This window comes from Cupressus sempervirens, chromosome 11, assembly GCF_028749045.1.
Source record: "Cupressus sempervirens isolate cs-2001-9-10 chromosome 11, ASM2874904v1, whole genome shotgun sequence".
NCBI classification, from domain to species: Eukaryota; Viridiplantae; Streptophyta; class Pinopsida; order Cupressales; family Cupressaceae; genus Cupressus; species Cupressus sempervirens.
Genome location: NC_143128.1, coordinates 194,568,007 through 194,593,271, shown reverse-complemented (window position 1 = coordinate 194,593,271; position 25,265 = coordinate 194,568,007).

Below are 25,265 nucleotides of genomic sequence, written 5' to 3'. Positions count from 1 at the left end.
CTTCCTTGTCATTGGTATCTAGCTCTAGGCTGTCCTCATGCAAACCCAATGTTAGCTCTTTATATCCATCATAATCCTCGTTATCTACTGTCCTATCCTGCCATCTCATCCTACTCCTCTAGCTATCCTTGGTCACAAAATCTCTCATCATCATTGGGATGCATCCATCCAAAATCCATATCTTCCACTATCACCCCATCCTTAGCTTTCACATCTTGCACAACATCGAACCATCCCGCTATCTTATCATCCTGAGCTTTTGCATGCTTGTAACTATCTTGGTCAGCTTTAGCTTGTAAATATCTTGGCCCGTCAGCTTTTACATCCTCTTTAGCTTAGTACCATTTTATCTATCCAGCTTTCATGTCAGTTCCTCCTTGATCAACATCTTGCACACATCGCACATCTTGGTTAGCTATTCCAATGCATCCTTTAGCTAGATTTCCTATCACCAAAGTGTTATCCTTCTTAGTTCAGCTTGCTAGACACATCACTCATCCAAATCCACCAGCTTAGGTGCTCTCTGATAGGTCCTTGTAGGATATAGCTTTCCTCATGTCTGATCTTGGTCCATTAGTACCTCGTCTTACCCATCTCGTTGGCAAACGGTTCTCTTTTGGATTTTCACTTTCTTTTGATTTGGGATCTTCCCTTTTGGGTCTTGAAATATCTTTTCCAAGAAATCTCCTTGTTCCCTCCTCAAGGTTGCCACGATCTTCCATATCATGGTATGCTGCGAATGGGGCAATCAAAGCGTAAGGTCTTGATCAGGCCTTTTGCTTGTTTTCTTTTTCTGCTTGTGGGTTACCTAGTGTCGTTTCCACACTGGTTCCTCTGAGATTCATGTGTGATACTAGGGCAATCCTTGCGTGTTTGTTTTGGGTCGATTTGTCAATCCTCTAGACGGTTGGTGAAAAGGCCTTGATGTTCTTGGTAACCTTGGCAATTAACCAATAGTCCTATAGCAAATCTAGTGCTCACCTACATGGTGGTACTTCTCTTTGAAGTATCCCCTTGCTAAAAAAGCTTCAATGAAATCCCTTCATCTCCATTATCCCCCATCCATCTCCAGCATCTGTCACTCCTACCCCAACTTATACATCAGTATCTCTTTGAATCACTCCTCACGCTTAGCTTTAGGGATCCACAATCCTAGTCTTAGGGATTCACCAATCAAATCAATCCACCAAGCCTCATCTTTTGAGATAAACAATCCTAGTCTTAGGGATCCCCGAAACCCATCTTCCACCAATCTGACTCTTTGAAATCCTATTGCATTAGCTTTATAATCCCCTCATCCATCTCCCTATCCTGGATTCCTTTTATAGTGCTCCACTCCTCCATCCTCCCCCCAATCTTGGAAAGTCTTAAGCTTGCTTTACTATTGTGCCTCTGATTCTCCTTTATCATTCTCCCATAGTGAGAGTTTGAGCTAATTCAGCCCCTTCTCTTTGCCAACCTATGTCTCAACTCATCTCAATTTCTTGTTCTTTTCAAGAAGTCATCGAGCCTCATTTCTCCCCATACCGCCTTCTTGAGGGGGCATCATCTAAGTCTAGTCTCTCCTCTTCTTATCTGAGACTGGGGCAACCTTGTTGCTAAAACATCTTCCTCGTGTCGTCTTCATTCGAACTTCTTTGAAATAGTGTTGACTCAACACTATGTCAAAGAGGGGCAAAATTTAGACACCTAAATTTGATTACACTGCTTTGGTAATCCTATTTAGTCATCTCTAAAGGCATCATTAATTAAATTTCTATTTAATTAATCCTTTGCCATCCCCTGGCTGATTAATTTAATTAATCATCTATAGTCCTAATTGATAAGTCAAATAACCTATCATTTATCAATTAAATCCTATTCTTCTATCTAATTCAAAAAATCCCCATTTATTAAATAAATCTATTTGATAAATAAAATCCTCAAATCCAAAAACGCCTAACTTATCCCTAATCCTCCATTTTAGTCTAATCCACCCCATCCACCCATACTAACCAAGCTTAGCCACTAACTCACCCACCTTCATTAATGCCATCCACTTGCACATCTCTAACATCCCTAATATAATCCTAAACCCAAGCCTAATCCACCCCCTAATGTTGTCACATTCCATAAACAAGTTTAAGACTTTCCTAAACCAAATCAAAGTCTCCCCTCAAAAAACCCAACCACCAAGTCATGAGTGCTCTTACAAACCATAAAAGACTCTTACAAGCCCACTCATGACTCTTACATCCATCTTCCACACTCTTCCCTCTTCCACACTCATTCCTCTTACATCTCTCTTACATACTCAACCCCACTCATCATGCCTTTAACCAACCCTTTACCCTACCCTCTCACACTCATCCTCCTTGTGACAAGTGTCACCTTCCCATTGGTGCTAAACAAGCACAATCCATGTGCTCCCCTTTGAGTGCATCTTATCCATCCTTAAGCCTTCATCTCTTCTTGCATCTTAGCCCTCCATCCCTCAAGCCCTTAGCCTATAAATTGAATCCCATCCCAAGCCAAAAAAATAACAATCTTTGAGCTAAAGTTATCATGCACTTTTGAGAGCCAAAATCCATACCCATACCCTTATAATGCCAAATTGAGAGCTCACAAGGCTACCAATTTGCCATTACCCATCTCCACCATTGAAGAAATTGAGCATCTTGAGAATACATCCACATCAAAGGATGCATCTACAAAATCAAGGAAGCATAGTGTGTTTTCTCTTTTGAGGTTTGCATTTCTTGTTTGCTTTCATTGTCTAAGCATATATGTGAATTTAGTTTTAGTTTGTGAATGTTTCTCTTATTCTTAATGTTCTTTGCCCACTAAAATCTTATTTTATAGAAGAAGTATGCTGATGTGAAGAGGATAGATCAGGAGTATTACGTTGGAGATAGGGTATTCTTGAGGGTGTGACCGCACAAGAGTCCAATTCAATTTGGAAAGGGCTCTAAGTTGGCAACTCGATTTGTTGGACCATTCAAGATCCTAGAGAGGATAGGACCTATTGCGTATTATTTAGCTTTTCCACCTAGCTTGTCATGAATCTACAACATGTTTCACATTTCAATACTTAGAGGATACACTTATGATGAGTCTCATATTATAGATTGGGATACTTTGTAGGTGGAGTGGGACGAGCAGCCAGTGCTAGAGTCTATCCATAATATTGCCCAACAGACCCTAGCACTTTGAGGCCAAGAGCTGGACCAAGTTAGGGTCCAGTGGGTTTGTTATAATGAGGTCACAACTTCATGAGAGGATGCAACATGTATGTGATCTCAGTACCCTTATCTTTTTGATGAACTCTAGGAAGAAGTTCATGCCTAGTGGGGGAGGATGTGAGGCCTCGCCCCGACACATCGTAGCATAGTTATACTTTATTATTTTGATACTCATGACTTGATATGTTGAGACACTATCAGATCCACTAAACATATTATTTTATTTCATGTTGTGTGATTTTTACTTTTAGATACTTGATTTTGTCTTTTAATGCTTTATGAACATGTAGTTTGATGAAGTAAGTAAATGCAAAATTAACAATTTGATTATGAAATTTTAATGATTGAGAATATGACTAGAACAAGATTAATAATTGATTACTTGAAAATGGATGTTTTATTTATGTTCTTTCCTTTATATGTTAAATACATATATGCATGTGATTTTCTTGAGCTACTGATGTGTGCAATGAGTGTGCAGGATATTTTAGCCAAGAAATCTAACGAAGAAACAAAACTAAACCCTTTGTACCATTTGTGGAAACCTCATTGTATGTATTTTATTTGTATTGTGAGATGTATGAATGTGTCATTCCATAATTAGTTTATGTTAATGTTTGATAATAGTGTTTTATAGTGTCACTTGACACTCGTGAATTCTATATGCATCCCAGCATGATAGTTAGGGTTAACTGAGTAACCTAAAGATCTAAGTTGGACTAGGTTAGTGACCCTATTGATAATCAATTTACAATAGAGTTTAATTACCCCTAATCTAGATTAGTGCTTAATCTTCTTTTTGAAGTTGTTGGTTAGTCTTAAAATTTTCTAGCATTTTTTAGGTCCCAAATTTATCCCTAAGGCCTAAATTCATAAAATCTAAATACCCAAAGGGTATGGGTACGGGTTGGGGGCTTTTTCCACCCCCCTAGCCCCTTTTGTTGACTTTTATGGTCACTAAAAAATCCAATTTTTGTTTTGTTGCGAAAATTGATTGATTTCATCATGGGTTGGGAACTTTAACTCCACTTTGAGGTTAGCATTAGGTCTAGTTGGGTTAGAAGCCTCTAGAACTTTTGGGCAAGTGGGGGGAGTTATTTCTTTTAGAGGTGGTTTAGTTTAGGACCTTATTTAGAGGCAATTTTGAGGAGGTTTGGGCTGTTCACCCAACCTCTAGTTTTAGAGGGAATTTCAGAATTGAAGGAGAAGGAGAGGAAAGCAAGCTCATCCCAAACTTGTTCATTTTCCATAACCTGATTTCTTAAAGGTAGGAGTATTTCACCTCTTTGTGGTTTTATGTTGTGCATCATGTGTTCAGTTTCATTGTTTATGTATGTATGTTTGTGTGTTCTTAGTATGTTGGGAGGGATTGAAAATAGGTTTTCTTCAATGTCTTTCCTCTGTGTTTGCTTTGAATTTCAAAGTTTTTTTTTTTATGAGTATTTCGGCATTACTCACCCTCTAATAGGTTAGAAATGACCATTCTCAGCGAAAGGTCTTTAGTTGGACTCTAACAGTGTAGAGTCTCTTCTCAGGATGATAAGAGGAAGAGAGGGTAGGGTGTTATGGTCCCCTATCTATCAACACAAACCACATATGAGTTTTGGCATGTAAGAATGGAAGAATGAAAAATCTTGAGTTATAGCTCCGATTGGGCACCTGTTTTGGTGTTGTGTCTAACATTACCTGTTGGAAAAATCCACCTTTTTTCTAGTTTTGGTTCAATGTCAAACTTGTTATGAAAACCTGGTATGGGAATGAGTGTCTGATCTTATCTCCTTGTTATGTTTGCTTGTCACCTAGTCAGTTTTTGTTCTCTCTAAAATCTCAGTGATGTATTACAGAAAATGAAATGGATCCCTCATTAAGGACCATGAAAGAAATTTAAATTGATTGTTGAAATTCAATTATGTTCAGGATTGAAATCTTGTGTAAAAATGTTATTTAAAATTATTGTTGAAGTGGCAACAATGTTGGGTTTTCTTACCGGTTCTTTCCCAATAGAGCCTTTGAGTCAGGTGGTCGGTAAAATAATGATTGAGTAATATCATTCTTATGAGGTTTTCATATTTTTTTTAGTTATATGTATGTGTATAAAAAATGAGATAAAATGATGATGTTCAATTATGCAAATTTCAAGTTCAAATATGTTAAGGAAAAAATTATGTTATGTATGGTACATAAATTCATTTTTGTGATTATAGGGAAATATGATAAATCTTCAATGTTGTTAAAATGAATTATTCAATTTCCTATTTTAACTAGGAATTTAGAAAATTCTATTAGAATGTAAAAAAAAAAAGAAATTACTCCCTTGTTGTAAAAGCACATTGCTTAAAAAAAGCTTCACTTAGGCAAAACAACACTTAGAAAAAAAAAAAGTGTTTCCTAGAGCAATATAGCCTCTGGATTTTGTATGAGTAAATGCTTTAATCTTTTGGATGCAAAAAAGAATATTCCCTCCTTGATTCTCTTTGAGATCATTTGTGTAATTCAAAAAAATCAAAAAATAAAATAAAATAAAGAAATAAAAATATAAAAACATATCCTAAATATCCTACCAAATTAACTTTATAACATAACTTCTCAAAACCCACTTTCTTAGGCATGAGTTCTGATAAGGAAAGATGGAGTTCTAAATGAACAAAGTCAAATGTGTTTTATGGTAACTCAACCCATCGTATCACATCATTTTTTTAACCCAAGTACTATTCTAGTGGACTGACAAGACAGGGGCAGTTTTAATGTAGGTATTAGAGTCAAGCATGGCATATTGTTACAAACTCCATTGGCTACCTTTTTGAGCACCCAACTTGGTTGAAAGCCCTATCATGTACTAAGGAGGACCAAACCTGCATGAGGGTATGGTAGATTAGCATAGGACAATCTTTAGCCAGCATGCCCACGTGGGTAGAAAGTTGGGGGGGGGGGGGAGTTTTAGTTAAGGTATGTTTTAGTTGATTTTTTTTTGGGGTTAAGTTAGTTTAAACTTAGTTTGTTTTTGGGTAATGTTATTAATTTAAGTTAGATGTATTAAGTTAGTTTAAATTTTGAGCTATTATAAATTAAATTTAGTATGTAGATTATTAATAGTGCTTGTTAAATGTTGGAAAATTGTTTGTAAGTATAGTTATAAACATTTTCTTTATATAAATATTATTAGATGTTAGTCCTATTAAATATTAGATTTTAAAATAAATGATTAGTAAAAGTTTTATGGTAAAAGCACAAACCCGTGTCACGTTTTATAAAGGAGAAGTGATATCAGAATTTAAAGTCTTCAACTTTAACGAAATAAAAGTGGCATTTGTGCTTAGAATTTGAAGATGATGTAAGCTAATGAAATGTGTAAAATTGGATGAAATTTATCTCTATAATTTTTTTTTTTTAAATTGAGTGAAAATTTTATTTATTTTTGAATTTTTAAAGTGTATTTTTTAATTTTTTAAAAATACTAAAAATATACAGTTTTTTTCCCGTCAAACAAATATATGAAAATCTTCATATTTTGGTTTGATTTTGGAATATGTTAGAGTTAACATGTATACCTGGTGCACCGAAAAAGAAAAATTGAAATTCGGCTAATATTTTTGAAGTTATAACTGGTCAAAGTCAAAGTTATCAGAAATAGATAGTTTTTTTCTCCCGTCTAACATTTTCCATCAAATCTACATATTTTTTTTTTAAAATTACATATTCTTGAAGAAGACTCTCTCCTCTAGTGCAACATTAAAAAAAAAAAAAATTAACATGATTTACTATTTTTTTCTTATTTTTGAATAGACATCTTCCTGAATCTTAAGATACCTACTTGTAATATTTTTAAATTATAACATATTATTCATAATCAAAACTTTAAAAAAATTATACAATCATAATCGTGACTCCGAGAACTACTAAAGTATATTTTTAGTTTTAAAAAATACTTCAATTTAGTAGGTCAAATTGGGCTTCAAAGTGAGATGTTTACAGAAGTTCTAATTTTTGCTTGTTTGGCTGCCACATATCCTTCCACATAGACAGTTACAGTCGTAACTGTTTCGGCCATAACTGTTTCGGCCGGAACAGTTACGGCCAAAACCCCTAGTCGGCTTGAGAAACCATTAGCAGTTAGTGTGACTTTTTGATATAAAAAAATATTGTTTTCTCTTTTTTAAATAATTAAATATACATGGACAGTGAAAATTGAAAGAAGATTTGCAAAAAAAAATTAATTTTGAAGCAATTTTCAACAACTGTTTTGCGGATTTAATCAATATTGAAAAGGATCGAATAATTTGAAGGTGCTTTTTTTCTCTTCTAATTATTTTTATTTTTATGTATTATATATTGAACCATTAGCTGATATTTAGTGAAATCTAATTTATTTATTTATTTTTCTATAGGTTGAATTATTCAATGGGTAGTAAAAGGAAAAGATCAAGGAAATATGATAGAAAAAGAGATGACAAAGTGAAAGGCCATACAAAACATGCTCAAAACCAACCTACTGAAATTCCTGAACATGATGAGATTCATGAAGAAAATGAAAGTAATGAAGAGGAAGAAATTGGCAGTTCTATTGATAGAGACAAATTAGAAAGCATAAAAAAATTGATGGATTTGGATGAAGAACTACTTTTTAACCAAATTCCATCTAAAGATATGATAAATGATAACACTATCAAAAAGCATTGTCAGAACATGTGGGATGAATATTTCAAGGATAAAAGTATATTTGGACAGGCACAATTATTTGTCAAGTTATTTAGGAGAAGAGATATGCGACCTGTCTTAGAGTTGTTGGGTGTTGATAACAGGAAAATCCATGCTCATAATATTAATAAAACAATAGTTGAAATTTTTTAAAATGCTTATAACAAAATTGACAACACAACTCGAGGGGGTGATTTGAGTAATGCACGTAGAGCATTGATGACTACTATATCTAGTAGAAAATTGACACATAGAAAATAGGTACGTGCAATTTTTGATGTAGTACATATATCTAGAAGAACTGTCCAGAGATACATCAAGAGGAGGAATATGCTAGATGATAACATTGAGAATAACTGGGTGACTATTTGTAGAGCTCCTCGAGAAGACAGGATTTCTGAAGAAGTAAAAGGACAATTTATTGAATTTTGGACCACACATTCTCGTGTTTCTTCCAACAGGCGTGATACTATACAAATTAAAGATCAAGAAACAGGGGCCAAAATTGAACATCCAAAACATTTCATAGATATAACTCAAAGTGAACTTTTTGAAGCATTCAAACAAGAATTTTCAAATGTCAAAATATGTCAAAGAATGCTTGAGAGTTTACGTCCTTCCTTTGTACGCATAAATAAGATGTGAGAAACTTGTTGTTGTAGAAATCATGTTGAATTTGGTCTACACTTGCAATCATTTAAAAAATTTATGGCAATACTTGATCCTAATTTGGTCATCCCTAGCAGTACAACACAATTTGTGAGGTCCATATTATGTGATAAATTAGAAGATTTAGATGAATTCAAAGTGCAATGCATCAAAAATAAGTGTGAAGTTTGTGCAGATTTACACAAATTTTATCAAATTATGCAAGTTGAGAATATTAATGAATCCACACCAGTTTCATGGATGAGATATGAATATGAGACATACCAAAATAATAGAGGGGACGAATCCAGAAAAATTGTATTGAAGGAGACTGAATTGCATTATGATGAGTTCATGGCCAAGTTCTGTCCATTGATATATCCACATATCCAACATTGTCATGGTGCACGATGGCAAGCTAAACAGTTTCGTGATTCCAAAAATTGTTTTCCACCTAGTTGTATACTTTCAATTGTAGATTTTTCTGAGAATTATACATTTGCACCTCATACAGAGCTCCAAAGCCAATATTATCATTCTGAACAAGTTGCAATATTTGTACAAGTGACCTATAGACATGCACAATTTGAGGTGGATCAGATAGAAAGATTGGATGAAAATGAACGCATCATCATCAAAGAGGTTCATTTCTATATTAGCGATGATAAATTTCATGACAGGAGTTATGTGGCTCATTGTTTTGCAATGTTCTCTGAAGATCTCAGAAATCATGGAATAAATGTTTCAGAGCACTGGATTTGGTCTGATGGATGTGCCGGTTAGTATACACAAAATAATTACACATTTATTTAACTTTTTTTTAACTTGTATTTATTCGGACATGTCTATTTCTATTTAATATATGTACTTGGATAATTGTAGATACTTATCACGTTTCACGTTCACAAGAAAATTCAAATCTACAAAAGCATTTAATTGGTTAGCAATGCAACATGCTAGAACCAATGTTAAGTTTTTATGGAATTTCTTTGAAAGTGGACACAGAAAAGGGGAGCATGATGGAGCAGGAGCATGTATGAAACGTGCACTTCGACAACATGAACTTGCAGGTAAATATATGCATTTTTTAAATGTACATGTTTAATACTCTAATAGCATATATTTTAAATTTTATATATACATGCATATTTTATGTACATACAGGGAATAGGATAGAGAGCGCAAATCAAATTGTTGAATGGTGCAAAGTTCATTTTGCTACTCGAGATACTAAATACAACAAGCGTTACTTTTGGGAGGTGAAAGGTGAACTAAATTATATTTATTTTAATGTATTTTTCAAATCAAGTTGAGTTTTTAATTAAATATTTATTTTGAAATATGACAATTAGTTTTTGTATTTGTAACAGATATAGATCGATCTAATCCTTACAATTGTCAAACGATTCCTAGAATTAGAAGTTTACATCAAGTGATGACTACAAGAAACCATAAACCTCCAGTACTTAAAGTAAGAGAGAAAACATGTTTTTTTGATGATTGCATTAAGGAAAATGTAGTGAGTGCATGTGAAAATATTGAGAATGGATATGTTTCACATTGGGATTTCAAGGAGATAGTTAGAAAGCCTCCTTTTGAAGATGTTGACATTGACATTGACATTCATGATCCTGTATATTCAGCTGATTATGAGTGCATTTCTGATTTAGTTGTGGTAGGTTTGTGTGCATATATACATATATATAAATTAATATACATGTATATTTTTTTTAAAATTAATTTATATTTCTCTTTTTATATACATGTAGGAGATATTTTTGCAGTTCAAGCCTTACCAAATAATGCAGAAAATGTGGACTATTATCTTTTAAGATGCACAAAAGCAAAACACAAGTTGCTAGAAGGAACTATAGATGCTGATGAATAGTCATATCCAATTGGATTAGTAGGGGGTGTGCTGTAGGGTCCTGAGTAGCTGGGGCTGGTGCTGTATCTTGGGCCTGTGTAGCAGTAGGAGTAGTAGAAGGTGTAGGAATGTCCTCCTACGTCTGTGAATCCTCTAGGACTACTGTACATGACAAAATATGTCTAATCTGAGAGCTCATGTCACGAAGTGGAATCTCTGAGAGTGTAGATAATGCTCGATATGCATCTAAAAGATCAGATGCTAAATATGATGCCAAACGATGCAATGCATCCACCTCTAAGACTGCAGAAATGTCTACAAGAGAAGGTATGTATGCAACTCCATAATTATCATCAACAGGTGTGCTAGATGATGCATCTGTGGGAGCAGTACCTCGAGACCGTAGCATATATCAACTACATCGATCAGAAGAAATCTTGTGTAACTGTGTGGTGACAGTGGCGATGCTTGAAAAAATCTGTGTCCTAATTGTGTCATCAGGAACACTCTCACCTGCAGTAACCATCTGTGGACCTCTCGGCATAACCAAAAGGTTTGGACCCACCATTTCCTGTTTGTTAATCAGTGTAGGAGCGTCCACGAGTCTAAATCTATCAGAAAGTCTCCCCTGAACTTGCCCAACATGCCATGGATAATCTGTATAGTCAACATCATAGTGTAAATGAAATTCTGCAAACAATTGTTTGCAGAAATATAGGGGGAACTCATCCTTCTATGGCCATTTATGATGAGTAGCCAACCAACGAGGATACATGAATGGTGCAACGTGTGGATCAGTACACTTCGTCGCAGAGTAGCTTTTGACTCTGCGACGATGTGCATAAGATGGAAACATGGTTTTCACCATGCCGGTGGAAACCTCATTATCAATCTGTGTGTACTTCACAGTGCCAGTGACACTGTGAGATAAAGAAGAATAAAATGTCTCAATGCTCATATCTTCAAAAGGGTTGTATGATTCAATTTTCTTAATCATACGAAATAACTCCTCTCGCATTGCTATAACCTTCTCCCTATTAGGGAGGGTGGTAGAAGAGGAAAGAAAGCTATTGAAAACTTGCATAGCACGAGATAATCTCGCCACTGTATCTCTAAATAACTACTATCTATCATGGGTGGAGGTCGCTATACGTGTTGTACCAGACTCAGCACTCTGACCCCCACCACAAACACTGGCATCCCCTAAGGATGCAGGAGCACGATCCCCAGAACCGGATGCCATAGTGTATATATGAAAATAAATATGAGAATATGAATGTGAAGCTACAATCTGAGTGATAAATATCTAGAGATCTGCACATGCATATATATACAAATATAAACATACAAGTCTATTTAAATTAAAATAATTAAAAGTTAAATTTAATTTGAAACACATGTACATATAAATACACAACATTAAATGTATGGTGCTAAATTAACAATCATGTAACATACATATGTATTTTAGAACAAATTATCTTAGAGACCATATCTAATGTACATTGTAATGTGCTCATGCAAATGTGAAAAATAAATATTCGTACATGTACATGTATATGCAATAAAAATAAACTAAAATTTCTTGATTAAATGATAACTAAGTGCACACATGTACATACATGCAATAAAAAAATATAATTCTTGACTAAAATCTAAATTTTGATGTAAATGCTTTGATGATTATGGCCTAGAGTCTAGATGAGAGTAAGGACATAGGGATAGAAAAATTTGTTACTAGATAAGTAAATGAGTTTAGTTAGCAAATGTTAATTTACAATTTAGAACTCATGACTTAATTTACTAGTTTGAATTAGAGTTAAGAATGTTAATAAAGTAAATGGGATATAGTTTTATTAAGGTTGATATTAAGGTCAGTCTATTATGTGCTAGTTTAAACATATGAATACCTATTACAACCTATAATAGACGTAATGACCTAGTAGGAGTCCCTAGGTCCCCTTAACATATATATGGATTAAAATACCTAGAAATGTATCATGAGGTCCTATTACGACTCCTATGTCCCCTTAAGACACACATGTATGGATAACGTATTGTAAAACATAGTTGACATACGTGATCAAGTAATGTGTTGTTTGCTAATGTAAGCCTCATTATTACCTGACAATACCTATTATGTGCTAGTAAACATATGAATACCTATTACAACCTATAATAGACGTAATGACCTAGTAGGAGTCCCTAGGTCCCCTTAACATATATATGGATAAAAATACCTAAAAATGTATCATGAGGTCGTTATGTGTCATATGGTAATGTAAGAATCATCATTACCTAATAAGACCTATTATATCCTAATAATACATATTAAGATTTATTAGAACCTATAAAAAATAGTATGATCTATTGCGACTCCTATGTCCCCTTAAGACACACATGTATGGATAACGTATTGAAAAATGCAGTTGACGTAAGTGATCAAGTAATGTGTTGTTTGGTAATGTAAGACTCATTATTACCTGACAATACCTATTATGTGCTAGTAAACATACAAATACCTATTACAACCTATAATAGATGTAATGACCTAGTAGGAATCCCTAGGTCCCCTTAACATATCTATGGATAAAAATACCTAAAAATGTATCATGAGGTCATTATGTGTCATTTGGTAATGTAAGAATCATCATTACCTAATAAGACCTATTATATCCTAATAATACATTTTAAGATTTATTAGAACCTATAAAAAATAGTATGACCTATTATGACTCCTATGTCCCCTTAAGAAACACATCTATGGATAAGGTATTGAAAAACGCAGTTGACATAAGTGATCAAGTAATGTGTTTTTTGGTAATGTAAGACTTATTATTACCTGACAATAAAAATTATGTGCTAGTAAACATATGAATGTACCTATTACAACCTATAATAGACGTAATGACCTAGTAGGAGTCCCTAGGTCCCCTTAACATATATATGGATAAAAATACCTTAAAATGTATCATGAGGTCGTTATGTGTCATATGGTAATGTAAGAATCATCATTACCTAATAAGACCTATTATATCCTAATAATACATATTAAGATTTATTATCTAACCTATAAAAAATAGTATGACCTATTACGACTCATATGTCCCCTTAAGACACACATGTATGGATAACGTATTGAAAAACATAGTTGACATAAGTGAGCAAGTAATGTGTTGTTTGGTAATGTAAGACTCATTATTACCTGACAATACCTATTATGTGCTAGTAAACATATGAATACCTATTACAACCTATAACAGATGTAATGACCTAATAGGAGTCCCTAGGTCCCCTTAACATATATATGGATAAAAAAACCTAAAAAAGTATCATGAGGTCGTTATGTGTCATTTGGTAATGTAAGAATCATCATTACCTAATAAGACCTATTATATCCTATTAATACATATTAAGATTTATTAGAACCTATAAAAAATAGTATGACCTATTAGGACTCCTATGTCCCCTTAAGACACACATGTATGGATAAGGTATTGAAAAATGCAGTTGACATAAGTGATCAAGTAATGTGTTGTTTGGTAATGTAAGACTTATTATTACCTGACAATACCTATTATGTGCTAGTAAACATATGAATGTACCAATTACAACCTATAACAGACGTAATGACCAAGTAGGAGTCCCTAGGTCCCCTTAACATATATATGGATAAAAATACCTAAAAATGTATCATGAGGTTGTTATGTGTCATTTGGTAATATAAGAATCATCATTAACTAATAAGACCTATTATATCCTAATAATACATACTAAGATTTATTAGAACCTATAAAAAATAGTATGACCTATTACGACTCCGATGTCCCCTTAAGACACACATGTATGGATAAGGTATTGAAAAATGCAGTTGACATAAGTGATTAAGTAATGTGTTGTTTGGTAATGTAAGACTTATTATTACCTGAGAATAACTATTATGTGCTAGTAAACATATGAATGTACCTATTACAACCTATAATAGACATAATGACCTAGTAGGAGTCCCTAGGTCTCCTTAACATATATATGGATAAAAATACCTAAAAATGTATCATGAGGTCGTTATGTGTCATATGGTAATGTAAGAATCATCATTACATAATAAGACCTGTTATATCCTAATAATACATATTAAGATTTATTATCTAACCTATAAAAAATAGTATGACCTATTATGACTCCTATGTCCCCTTAAGACACACATGTATGGATAACGTATTGAAAAATGCAATTGACATAAGTGATCAAGTAATGTGTTGTTTGGTAATGTAAGACTCATTATTACCTAACAATACCTATTATGTGCTACTAAAAATATGAATACCTATTACAACCTATAACAGACGTAATGACCTAGTAGGAGTCCCTAGGTCCCCTTAACATATATATGGATAAAAATACCTAAAAATGTATCATGAGGTCGTTATGTGTCATATGGTAATGTAAGAATAATCATTACCTAATAAGACCTATTATATCCTAATAATACATATTAAGATTTATTAGAACTTATAAAAAATAGTATGATCTATTATGACTCCTATGTCCCCTTAAGACACACATGCATGGATAACATATTGAAAAACACAGTTGACGTAAGTGATCAAGTAATGTGTTGTTTGGTAATGTAAGATTCATTATTACCTAACAATACCTATTATGTGCTAGTAAACATATGAATACCTATTACAACCTATAATAGATGTAATGACCTAGTAGGAGTCCCTAGGTCCCCTTAACATATATATGGATAAAAATACCTAAAAATGTATCATGAGGTCGTTATGTGTCATTTGGTAATGTAAGAATCATCATTACCTAATAAGACCTATTATATCCTAATAATACATATTAAGATTTATTAGAACCTATAAAAAATAGTATGACCTATTACGACTCCTATGTCCCCTTAAGACACACATGTATGGATAAAGTATTGAAAAATGCAGTTGACATAAGTGATCAAGTAATGTGTTGTTTGGTAATGTAAGACTTATTATTACCTGACAATACCTATTATGTGCTAGTAAACATATGAATGTACCTATTACAAGCTATAACAGATGTAATGACCTAGTAGGAGTCCCTAGGTCCCCTTAACATATATATGGATAAAAATACCTAAAAATGTATCATAAGGTCGTTATGTGTCATATGGTAATGTAAGAATCATCATTACCTAATAAGACCTATTATATCCTAATAATACATATTAAGATTTATTATCTAACCTATAGAAAATAGTATGACCTATTACAACTCCTATGTCCCCTTAAGACACACATGTATGGATAATGTATTGAAAAACATAGTTGACATAAGTGATCAAGTAATGTGTTTTTTGGTAATGTAAGACTCATTATTACTTGACAATACCTATTATGTGCTAGTAAACATATGAATACCTATTACAACCTATAACAGACGTAATGACCTAGTAGGAGTCCCTAGGCCCCCTTAACATATATATGGATAAAAATACCTAGAAATGTATCATGAGGTCGTTATGTGTCATTTGGTAATGTAAGAATCATTATTACCTAACAATAACTAGTTGTTAAAATGAACATCATCAATATCTAAGTGTGGTTCATTCGGTTAGTAGAGGGCCTATGTTATGGTTAGAATGTGGTATGGGTTATGATTGTAGTTAATATAAGGTTATGTTAGAAGGTATATTTTTGTATATTTTAACCTAATGTTTTTGTATATTTTAACCTAATTTTTTTTTATATTTTAACCTAATCTTTTTCTACACTTTTAACTAATGTTTTTCTATATTTTACCTTAATGTTTTTCCTAATATTTTTCTACATTTTAATTAATGTTTTTCTACGTTTTTATCTCATGTTTAACTACATTTTTGCTAAAAAAATTAATTTAAATACCTTTCTTAAATAATCTAAAATAATTAAAATAATTTAAACATATTAAAAAATAAATAATTTAAAGCATTCCACTCACAAAATACGTAAAAAACAACTATTTTAAGTACGATTAACATCTACTAATCAAAAAATACGTTTAAAAACTATTAAAAAATAGGGAGGGAAAAACCACCAACTAGTTACGGCCGAAACCCATAACCCGCTCTCCAAACATTCAAGAACTGCAATAGTAACAATGATAGCCGCTAGAGGTTTGCGCCGAGTTTTATTCCGTGTCGGCATTTCGGCCGTAACCCTTTCGACCGAACCGGTATTGGCCGAAATGGTACATGCCACGTAGGCGCGTGAAACCGTCACGTGTGTATGGCCGGATCCGTTACGACCAAAACTGTTACGGCCGAAAGTGTTCCAGTCGAAACGGTACAAGATATCACAAAAGGTGACACAGGTTTGTGCTTTTACCCTTTATTAATGCAAATCTAGTTTTCTTTGATAAAGAAAGTTAATTATTATGTTGCAAATATAAATTATCTTAGTATAATTTAGTTAGATTTTAGTGAATTTGATTTTAGCTATATTATTATTATTGTTATTATTATTTTACAATAGATCATAAATTCAAATATATTTAGTTTTAGAATTGAGTTTGATTGTAGTTTAGATAATTATTTCATGTTATCATAGCAATTAGTTCTTTGATGTCTATGCTATGAAATAATTGGACTTATACTCCACCCGATCGATATTAGAATAATTACTATATATTGTTTTTTAATATTTTTCTTAATAATGTTTTAATGGCCAATTTTAATATGTTTTAAATTAGATGAAAATAATGTTTTGAGTGAGTTGTTAATTAGCTTGCAAGTCAACTTTAAAGACATATTAATGTTTAGACCTTTAAATTAATTTCTTTAATTGTTAATAATCTTTTGTGAACAAAATTTTAATTTAATGACCTATACTTTCACTTGTAATTCAAACATTTTAAACCTAGTGAATTTAACTATTATTTAATTAATTAATTTATTTATAATTACTTTTACGTATATTCTTGCGCTATTTTTTTTTGGGCATGACATAAACCCATACCATAACCTTTACTGTAGCCCTAATTCTAAACTCTATATCATGATTACAAATGGTAGACCCTAATTGCTAAACAATTGCCCTAAATGCTAAAATCTAAATTACTATACACTTTAAAATTATCCCAATCTTAACCATAATTAAAAATCATAATTCTTAAACCTAGCACATGATCCTAAAATGTAAACCATTATATAATTAAAAATGAGAAACATAACCCTAATCATTAATTTGAAACCCTAATACAAGTATCCTAACCCATTTCTTAAATGATAAATTTAATCCTAAATGTTAAACCCTAATTCTAATTGCAACTTCAAATCTTAAACCTAACAATTGATCCCTAGCTAGGTAACCATAACATTAACCATAATGGAAAGTAATCTTAATCCTATAATGATAATTAAAATCATAATCCTTAAACCTAGCACATGATCCTAAAAAATGTAAACCCTAATTCTAATCCTAATTTTTAAAGACTAATTCTAATTAAAAAACCATAATCTTAAATGAAATCATTCATCAATCCTAAATCTAAACCTTAACCATAATTCTAAATTCTAATGCCTAATCTTAAATGATAAGCCTTGAAATAGTAGCCTCCATAATCCTAAATCTTATATTTTTTCCCCCAATAACTCTACCTTAATTCTAAATGGATAACCCTAAATCTTATTCCAAACCACAATCTTATTTATGTTAAATCCTAATTGTTTTAATATTGAACCTTATTCATAAATGCAATATAAGTTATTTTTAGAACTTAGATTTAAGTTGATTTATTAATAGTTTTTTGGAGTATTATTTTATGATTAGGCTTAAATTTGGTATAATGTTCAATTAGCCTTAACATTAAAGTTTACTTAAATTTTTACCTTTATTTATATAATTGATACATGGTTTTAAAGATGCACATTTATTTAATTCATATTTTAGATTTATTTTATTAAATAGTAATTTTGTGATTTTTTATGTTGTTTAAACATATATGCAGATTATATTGATGGACACACCCCTAGTCCCTCCCCCTCCCCCTCCCCCTTCACCACCCCCTCCATCTCCACCTTCACCTCCACCCCCACCTCTATGACCACATAGTCCTCTAACATGTACCATAGAGCATTTGAGGTAGAGTATGAGGCACAACCTTTGTGACCTCATGTGTGATATTCAAACCATTAGGCATGAGCCCCCCCCCTCACCTCATCTACTTCTCCTTGAAAATAGTATACAAGGCATTGTACACTCTATTGAGTATTTAGATAGTGAGATTGATAGCTTTGGATTATGGAGGGAAAACATGCATGCCTTCTATTCTTATGGCCCTATAGAGAGGTCCATTAGCTCAAATTAAACAAAGGACATTTTAAAAGATATTTTGTAAACCCTAAGATGGATCTTGAGATTAGCAATAAGAAGCCTCACATTTCTATTAGATGGTACATGCATCCATATATATCAATACACTTTTGGGTGTTGTGGTGGATGCTATATGACCATCCACCATATGTAAATCACAAGGTGCCCAACTACTTTCTTAAGAAGCTTTGGGCTGAGTTTGAATTGGGTTTGAAACCCAATTATATTGATATTTGATCATTTCAAGGGGTTGGTGGAGGGATGCTTCAAGATAGGCCTGGGGAAAAGATGAATGATAATACAAGGAACTACATACATCCTTAGCCTCTTGTACCTCTTCCTGCATTAGTTGTCCCAACGATTCACCATCATTGAGAAGGGTAATCTTCTCTTAATTCACTGAGTGCTCTTTTGGGAAATTTATTAGAGTAGTGGATGCATGCAATAGATAATTGTCCACTTGGACACATTTGTACAAGTTGTGGAGGTTTATGTAGAGGCCCCCTCAGTGATGTCTATATGGCACATGATGGCCATGATGTTGAGGGCACTAATTTTGATGATGATGCATATGTTGCTCATGGTGATGGAAGTGATTATATTGATATGTCATCACTTGTTGACCTCCTACATGGAGAGAGATATAGTTAGGAGCAATAGGTAAAAATTTAATTAAAATATATTAAGTACATAATTATTTACTTTCTACATATATGCATAATTGTGTTAACCATATTAATGTATGTTGATTTTCAAATAACAGAGGATGGATGATATTGTTCCTCCTAGGAGGAAATATAGTCTTTTTTCAAGACCTACACATGTTGGCATCCTTCATATCATATGTACTTTGAATTACATTGTAAATAATGTACATTTGAACTCAAATTTAATAGCATGTGCTCATATGTTCTTTTTATTTGTAGGGATTGTCATCTGTTACATAGTTCAATGTTTATATAGGTCCTAATCCATGGACCACTGAGGAATAGCCTCAAATACCTACTATATGAACTCTTGAAGACAAATAATTTTTACTATTTTTATGTGGGTTAGTACAAGAATTTGGATCTCACTTTTGGCCAAAAAGTGGAAGTATTTTTCCTATTTTTGAAATATATTGTCAATTGATGCCAAAATTTGAGGCATTTAGAGATTAAATATAGAACACTTCAGATATAAAAATTGAATAGCCTTGAATCTAGTTTTTTAATATGTAATTTATTTGTATACAAATATGATAGATTATTTTTTTGGCATGGATATTTAAAAAGTACTTTTTCAAAATTCTTGTTTTAGGACCATACCACACCCATGTAGGGACACCATAATTTGACACAACTAAATGATTTTTTGTGAATCCTTTTAAACAAAGTTTCCTAACACACCAAAGATTGATGAGAATAACTTTCTTCAAATTTTTATTGAATATTTTTTTATTAATTTTTATTTGACAATTAAGCTAATTTCCAAAACATCTCGTGTACAGACACCATAATTAAATAATTTATTTTTTTGGAATATTTTTTGTATAACTTCAAAAGAATTATGTGAAGATTGATGACATGTAAACTAATTTAAAAATTATTAAAAATTAAAAAGTTATTGAAGTTTTAGTGAATCTCACTATTTTATGTTTAAGAGATACTTTTGATTCATATAAAATGGAAAAATAAAAAATAAACTCATAGAATTATAAAATTTACATTTTTGAAATCAGAACAATAAGACCTATAATGGGTTTTGATTTTGTAAAAATATATAATGGGAACAACTATATAAGAATTATGACAATCCTTAAAATTGTCAATTAAATGCCTTAGACAAAATTTGGTTCGTAAAGGCATAGGTTTGGTCCCACAAAGCCTATGCCATGCCTTTCCCCATGGAAAAACTCGATGCAAATTCCTACCCATGGAAAATTCTCACTCATGCAATTAAAATCAGGCACCCGATTTGTAATTGAAATATCAAGTACTTGATTTGCATTTAGTCATTAACCAAACTGGGTATCCAATTATTTAAAAATTAGGTGCCCCATTTAATTGGGTACCCAGTTGTTTAAAAATAGGGTGCTTGATTTAATTAGGTACCCGATTGTTTAAAAATTGGGTACCTGATTCTAATATACTTGTTGGGCCCCAAAAGATACCCCACAAAACACTTTTGAATGATTGTAATCATTGAATGACAAGTTTTGATGTGCAACAACAAATTTTTGTCATAATTATTCTGTTTTTTTGTTATCTTCTACAATTTGCAAGCTATTGATTCAAATTCAAAATAGGTGCAAACATAAAATTAAAACAATGAAGAAAGAAGAAAAGAAATGTCCTAACAAATGAGGAGATTGCATAAAAAGAAGAGAATCAAGCACAACATCAACAAGAGAGAAGACAAAGAATGAGAGAGTTGAGCAATGCTTTAGAGGAGAAAGACATTAAGGATACCACGATGGATGAAGAGGCTAAAGAAGAGAACCCAATACAAGGAGATTCAGGTGCACATTATAATCAAACATTCAATACAAGTGTGTCTCCAAACCCTAGAATTTTTTCTCATGATGGAATTGGTAACTTTTTAGAAGTAGGTTACGATTTAAATGATTTAGATTTTTTTCATGAGAATATTACCAAATTATGATACACAACAAACTCCAATTGAAATGCATGCCCTGAAAAAAATACAAAGAAAAAATGAAAATGAGATTCAAATTCCAAATAACATTGAAAAAGAAATGCCAATTGAACATAATAGTGGTATGAATCTAGACATGGAAACACCAATTACTGAAAAAACATGTCAAAACAATACTAAAGTGCACGAAAATAATTATTTTTTTCATAATGATGTGCTAGATAATATCGAGGGATTGGTTTCATGGAGACAAATTAGGACACATGCTAATAAATTATATAGAGATTTTTTTTAATATTAATAAATTTGGGTTTCAATGTTAGTTGATGTTGCAACTAATTAAAATGTCTAAAATACGAAAAAGTAATGAAAAGGATAGGAATGTATGCAAAACCCAAGAATGAAAATGAGTCTTTAAAACAAGTTCTATCCACTATTTCTAGTGCATTTGATGTTATCAGAAAGAGAAGTCACTCTAAAGATAACAATGCAACATGTCGAGCAATAACAAAAAATTTAGTTAACAAATCAACTACTAAGAAAAGATTGATTAGTAGCATAAGTGGATATCTTAATGTGAATCATAAGGCTTTAGAAAGAACTATAAAAAGAAGGGTTAACTTTGAATGTGATCCAAAAATTAGCTTGTGGACTTCTAGTGCTACACTCTTCAGATCTGGTATGAAACTTACTAGTGAAGTCAAAAGTTTGGTTGAAATTTTTTGGCATGAAAATACAAGAGTATCACTTAATTCAAGAGATATTCTTAAATTGAGAGTTGGCTTCAAAATACATGATCCACATCCTAAACACCTTTTGGACATGACTCAAACTGAATTGGTCAGAAAATCTTTAGATGATAAGGTGTTAAATATTACCATTAGTCAAGGATCTTTTGAAAAGTGTAAACCATGGTATGTAAGGATTAACAAGCAAAGAATCACATGTTGTAAAACCCATGTTCAATTTTTTTACTATTATGATGTATTTCAATCTATAAATGTACCATGTATAGTAAAGAAATGTTGCAAGAATGTGGTATAAAAATACCACATCAAATTAGAAAGGATTTTGTATTAGGTTTTTTTTGTAAACCACCCAATGACAAATATTTTCTTTTCAGTGTATGTATTACTGCTACAGATGATATGTTTGGCAATCTTTCTTTATTAGATGAATGCCTGCATGAAAATTCTTTGACTACTCTTGGAAAATAATTAGTTGATGTAAAAAGATTCAAAACTATTGAATATTCATTAAAGGATTGAAAGATTGGAAGAAGGTGTGATCTAGTTACAGATAAAGTTAGTTGTCATGCATTTAAGGATGAGTTTGAGAGTGATCATACCAAAACATGTTAAACACTCTTAATATGCTAGATGTCTTAATGGAAAATTTCTCTTATGTAAGAATATGTTTCCAATTGGTAGTATAATTTTAGTTGTTGACTTTGCATAGAACTACACACTTGCACCACAAGATGAGGTATACCCAGAATATTACAATTCAGTGAAAGTAATAATTTATGTTCATATAGTTTATAGGCATGCACTTGATAGTAAAAAGGAGGATTATAAAATATTGAGAGAGTACCATTTATATATGAGTGATAATAAACTTCATTCATTTGATTTTGTCCAATATTTTTTCATGGTCTTTTATGATAATTTAAAAGAGAGACAAATTGAAATGACACAACATTGGATATAGTTAGATAATTGTATAAGACAATTCAAGAATGCTATAATTTTCTATTGGTTGAGTAGGACACATAGGCAAACTAATATCAAACATGTATGGAATTTTTTTTGAGGCTGGACATGGTAAGTGAGAACATGATGGTGCTAGTGTATGCGTGAAGAGAGCCCTTTGTAGAGAGAAATTAAAATTTGAGGATAAAGCCAAATTCAAAAATGCACATGAGATTATGGAATGGTGTAACAAATATTTATGCATTGGATAAAGTTAGAAATCTATAATCAAATGTTTCTTCTACCTTTTTGAAAAGAAGAATATCCTTTCAAGATATGACTATGACATAATTAGCAAGTCAGCTAAATTGCATTCATTTAGGAGTTCAAATTTTAACACTTGGAGTATATAGACTAGGGAGCTTGTTTTTTTCTTTTTCTTTTTCTAGTTTTGTCTTGGAAGTGAATGGGAAGAATGCGAGCATGTAGAATGGGTTGAAGATTGGAAACATAAATCATTAGCACCTATTGATACACATTTTCAAGATGATATAGTAAATGAAGGCTAGAATGTTACTTTTGCATTTGAAGACTATGGTCATATTTCAAACCTCATACAACCTGGTTTGCAAAATTTAATTAATTTTTGTTGTGATAATGCTTCAATTTATATTATTTATTTATGTATATGCCATTAATATAATTCAAGTACATGTCATTAATATATTATTTATTTATGTACACATGTGATTAAAGTGTTTATGTATTTTATTTTATCTTCTAGGACATGTTTATGTTGTTATTGCCCCTAATGATAATGATGAAAAAATTGAGTATTGGCTAGCAAGATGTGTGGAACCTAAGAAAAAATTGATATATTATCAAGTAGAGGATGATGGGTTTGAGTATCCAATTGGGTGTATCGTTGTAGCTTGCACTTGGCTATTTACAAATCTAACAAGAAGAAATGGTTTACCAGCATTTGAATACTACCAATCAGAAAAGAAGATTTTACACTATTTTCATTTGGTTGTGGTGATGAATATCAAATTAGAAATATACAAAGGGAGACCTGCCAATAAAGTATTATGGACAATTTTAATGGATGAGTACGAGACAATCATAAATGCATTGCAAAAGAGAGAGGATGTAGATGGTACAGTGGGATGACTACATTTAAATCAAACACATGTAAGTTTTTTCTTTTTTGCACTCTTTTTATATATGTATTTATATAACTTAAATATATATATGCATTGTCAATAGAAAATTAGAGAACTTATATATACCACTTATTCAGGTCTCAATTACAATTTATGCAAATTCAAATTTTTATGGTGGATCAAACATCAACATCTTGTACAATTACACATAGTGAGTACATACATTACACATATTCACATAATACAAAAAAATCTTATTAATTTATGCTTTTATTAACACATGTTATTTTAAAATATTATTTTGCAGGACCTTATTTGAAGAAATGTGTTGAATCAAATTTGTAAAAAATTTATCCAAGATCAAGGAACTCAAGCACAAGTACAACAGTAGACCAAAAGAGTATGATCAATACGAGAGTGAATATCTTGAAAGTATGTACATATGCACTAGGAGTGCCTGTATATAAAGGCCTCTAAGATGCATCTAGAATGGTTCTAGAAGGAACTAGGAGATAAGCATGACAACTAAGTACATGTTCTCCATTGTACATGAATATACGGGCATCAATGAGAGGAAAAGCATGACAAGGTGTCTCACATGTAGAGATGTTGTAGACACCATGTGCTCAAATAAAGTCATAACCCCTATGTTATAGACACGATGTGCTTAATTAAAGTGCTAACTCCTATGTTGTCAACATGACAACTCACAAGAGTACACGAACTCCTAGGTGACTAACTAATAAATAATAAAATAATGCATTAACCTGAGTAAACTTAAGTAAAGTGTAAATAGTAGATACTTATTTACACCAACACCCCCCTTAAGTGCAACTTAGGGGAATGTACTTAAGCTCACAAAAGCTCAGATGAAAATGCGTAATGGGTCTCGGCTAGTAGACCATGTTAGGTACCTATGTACAAAATATAATGCAATCTATCATAAAGAAAAGAAAGAGGGAAAACCTCATGGTAGAAACCCTCACCCAAAAAGAGAGATAAAA